Source organism: Erpetoichthys calabaricus, chromosome 1, assembly GCF_900747795.2.
Source record: "Erpetoichthys calabaricus chromosome 1, fErpCal1.3, whole genome shotgun sequence".
Classification (NCBI taxonomy): Eukaryota; Metazoa; Chordata; class Cladistia; order Polypteriformes; family Polypteridae; genus Erpetoichthys; species Erpetoichthys calabaricus.
In genome coordinates, this window is record NC_041394.2 from 246,926,293 (window position 1) to 246,930,828 (window position 4,536).

A 4,536-nucleotide genomic window follows, 5' to 3' on the forward strand; every position below is an offset into this window, starting at 1 on the left:
TTTTTTTTAAGAAAAAAATTAAAAATTTTACAAACACATTTTACTGTTATTGAATTTTATTAGTTGTATGCAGAAAATGCATTTCACACAAAACTGTATCGGTTTGTTTTATTTCTATTAACATGTTCTTTCATTCTCTTGTCCCATCCAAGCTTAGAGGAGATGCCATTTGATCATAGATGATATTCACCCTGGGCCTTTTTAGAAGGTAACTGTGAGGAGAAAAGACACCCTGGAAGAAAACCTGAAGAGCGGCAGAAACTAAAGTAGGACATGCTAAACGCTGTCTGTCAGCACCATGTCTGTACTGACTCATAATATACTTTGTTTCTGTAGATAGAATTTTATTTGTCACCTAAATAAATACATAGATAAATAAATATAACACAAAAACAATGTGGTCTGAACAGACACCAGAAAGACTAAAAAAAACAGTTCTGAAATGGCAGTCTCAGTCCCAGTGAGGCATTATACAGCCGTATTGCTGTTGGTTTAATGAACCCCAGTAGTGTTTCTTGACACACTTCTGCTCAATAATTCGTTGAAAGTCCTCAGTGTTAATGTGTCAGAGAGAGGATGTGCAGCATTGTTCATAATGGCACTCAGTTTAGTTTTCATTCTCTCCTTTGCTACAACTTCTTGAGGGTCCAGAGTGCATCCCATAACTGAGCTTGCCACTTTAGTTAGCTTATTGATTCAGTGGGCCTCCTTTGAAGTGATGTTACCAGCCCACCACACCCCACTGTAGAATATCGCACTGGCCTTCACAGAGTTACAGAAGGTGTGATGGATGTCACTACATATATTATAGGAATGCAGTCTTCTGAGGATAAGAGCCTGCTCTGCACTTTCTTAGATAGTTCCACATTATTCCGAGACCAGTCCAACCTGTCTTTAATATGTACCCCTAAGTACTTGTTGGAGTGGACCACCTCGACATTCACTCCTTAAATAGTGACCAGGCACAGAGGCTTTTTGATGCAGTGAAAGTCAAAGACCAGGCTCTTGGTTTTGCTGAAGTTAAGTTGCAGAAATTCTCCGCCTGTCTACTATACTGGCTCATCCACCTCATCAATACACCCCATAATTACGTAATCATCTGAGAATTTCTGCAAGTCACATAACCTTACAATTTATATATGTATTGACAAGCTGATCAGGCGAGTAGGGTCCGTGGTTGAAATGGAAATGGACTCTCTGGTGACGGTGGCAGAGAGGAGGACACTATGCAAGCTGCTATCTATTATGGACAACAAACATCACCCTCTATACACCGCCATTATGAAGAGTTTGTTTAGTAGTAGGTTGCTATCACAGAACTGCAATGTGGATGGATACAAGAGATGTTTTGACCTCAGAGCCATTAGACTCTTCAACTCTTTACAACAGGGGCTTGTGGTGGTTGAGCACGGAGCCTGATACTACTCTCATAAGCTATATTAGCAATGCACTACATACATCTGATATCTCACTATGATAAAGAGTTGTACAATAGTGACCAAGTAATGTGGCACTTTTAATCACGTTATCCTATCAGCATAAACCATGTAACATTTTATTTTGTGTCACTTTATTATTATTTCTTTGGTAGTAATATTATTTGTATGACTCCCATTGCAGTAGCATCATTGTATGCACTACCCACATTGTATTGGACTGTGTGATGGCAACCCCAGTGTACGTACTTAATGTTACTTGTATAGTGTGTACTTAACTGTTTCTATCTAACCTGGTATAATCCTTGGCTACTTTCCCTCAGGATCAGTAAAGTATAAACTTTCTTATATTCTGTGGTGCACAGAGCGAAGAGAAAAGGAGACAGGACTGTTCCTAGTGGTGCTCCAGTGTTGCTCACATTTGTGTCAAGAACACAGTCTTTGAGTCTGCCTGACAGTCCATTCCCCAGTGCACCACAGGCTCATCCATCTGAGTTTACCACTAACAGGGATGGCTAGATAGTATTGAAGGCACTGGAGAAATCAAAAAGTCAGCTGCAACAATGATGCTCTTAGTCCAGATGATAGTTCTAAGAAGTAAACTGATTTTACTTTGAATACTTGAGCAGATATCATTGCAGGATAGGAGTAGGGTTAGGAGTCCTCCACCTGAGCAGAACAAGGCGACACTAGACAGAGCTATTAGAAGAACGGGCTTTACAAGGAATCCAAAACAGCCCAATAATTACATGAAAGTCAGCGTTGTGAAAGGCTGAGGCCAAGTGCCCCACCAGAACACTTGGCCCAGGAAGGTGGGTGGCTGAAGATGTGACACACAAACCCATGTAGATTTTGATCTGAACAGATGATGGGAGAAGTGTGTGTAATGTACAATCCCAGTTCTGATCTCAATCAAACTCTGTCTCACACAGACTGAGGAAAAAGCAGGAGAAGAAGAAAGGACTCCGAGTAGGGCTGACATCCACACAGCATCTGGTAACACTAACTGTAACGGACAGTGTCTGCACCACAAGCCAATTGATGACATCATTATGGCCAACTGTATAATACTGTGGTTACCATCGGGGAGTAAAATACGCTGAATGTTTTCCCCTTGAAAGAAGACTCTAGGAGTCGAAGGAGGCAAACAGAGTAATTAGTTTTATTGCAATAAATAATAACCCAATTAGTCCAAACTGAGCGGAGCCCTGAACAAGCCAAAAATCAGTTTATATAATCATTTCTTATCATCTTGACCTCACTTATAATAACTCATTCGGTGTTTATCCCGACTCCCTACTCCAGCTGGTTTCACACAGGCCCTTTCTTGGCCACCAGTGATGTTCCCAGCTTATCTCTTACTTTCATTCTTTGCTTCCCTTATTTCCTAACCGGCCTTCAAACAACAGGTGTTCCCCCTTCTCTGACCTCCGGCAGTTTCTGTTCATCATTCTTCTATTTCTCTGTCCTTCTGGGTTATCAAATTTTCGTGGTTTCTCTCTGAGCTCAATTAAAAAAGAAATATGGCATATGCCTATATTTAACTCTTTACTTGACATTCCTAATTCACACCAAGTTTAATGCTTACAAAAGTTCTTACTAAATTTATATCTATCCATGCCAATACATGACTTTTTATTTTCTAGTTATTTGCCCCCTTTGAGGCTTAACTGAGCCTCACCACCTATCTGTAATCCCAAAAGAAAGGTAGGGGATGTCGGTTCAAATCTTCTTCTGAACCTAATACAGGCCCCTTACAGTTCTTCTTAATTTCCAACACTCGTACCCCTCCTGTGGTGGCACAGGAACCAAACATCTCCCCCCCTCAATCAGCAGAGAGGAGTAAAAGACTCCTGGCCCTATTGTAACAGTCAAAAACATGCACAAATAATCAGTAGTACATGTATTATGTTATTCAATTCTATATGAAGTTTACAGGGGAATAACAGGAGGCTTAGAAAAGAAGAATAAAGAAAAAGTCAATAATGTGTGTCTTCTTTCATTTGGAGAGAGTATTATTTTTTATAGAAACAATGATTTTTCTTCACCCAGGCACTTTGTGCACTTTCCTGGGGAGCGGTTACCAGCACTTCACACAGGGAGCCTTTTGGTTTAGTATGTCATTACCCACATTGTCATCAAAAAGAAGATCAAAATCTGTAGTTGATGATGTCCGTGGTCCAAGAACTTGGATGTACATTTGTCTGACAGCAATTCTGTCAACAATTGATCTGAAAACTGGCAAGAAACGGCAAAATACCATTCAAGGACATAAAGATGCAATCAAGAGGATAATTCCTGCTTCGACAAACACAGCTCCCCATGTTCCTAGGTTCAAATGAAGCCAATCCTAAGTGTACTGGTCTTAGCTTTTGTTTCTAAGATTAGTTTACACTAAACACATAATGTCAGAATCATCCTGTCAGAATTGTCCCAATTCCTAAATATGGTGAAATAACTAATATGCCTAACTCTGTGTGTTCATCTACAATCAGACTTGCTAATATAATATTGTTGGTGGTGACACGGATAAATATTTGTGCTATCGTAAAAGCTCAAAAGTTCCTAGTTTTACGTTGCCACTGATGTGCACAATAAAGATCAGAGATGAAGTCCTTATACACGTCACCAAGCTCACATCCTAATGCTTTCATTCATACAGTTGTCCAACTTTACATTCAGCTGTGGTCTTAAACCTACCACCTTTATCACATTAATGCAGTTACAGTCATATGAAAAAGTTTGGGAACCCCTCTTAATTCTTTGGATTTTTCTTTATCATTGGCTGAGCTTTCAAAGTAGCGACTTCCTTTTAATATATGACATGCCTTATGGAAACAGTAGCATTTCAGCAGTGACATTAAGTTTATTGGATTAACAGAAAATATGCAATATGCATCATAACAAAATTAGACAGGTGCAGAAATTTGGCACCCCAACAGAGATATTACATCAATACTTAGTTGAGCCTCCTTTTGCAAATATAACAGCCTCTAGACACCTCCTATAGCCTTTGATGAGTGCCTGGATTCTGGATGGAGGTATTTTTGACCATTCTTCCATACAAAATCTGTCCAGTTCAGTTAAATTTGATGGCCGC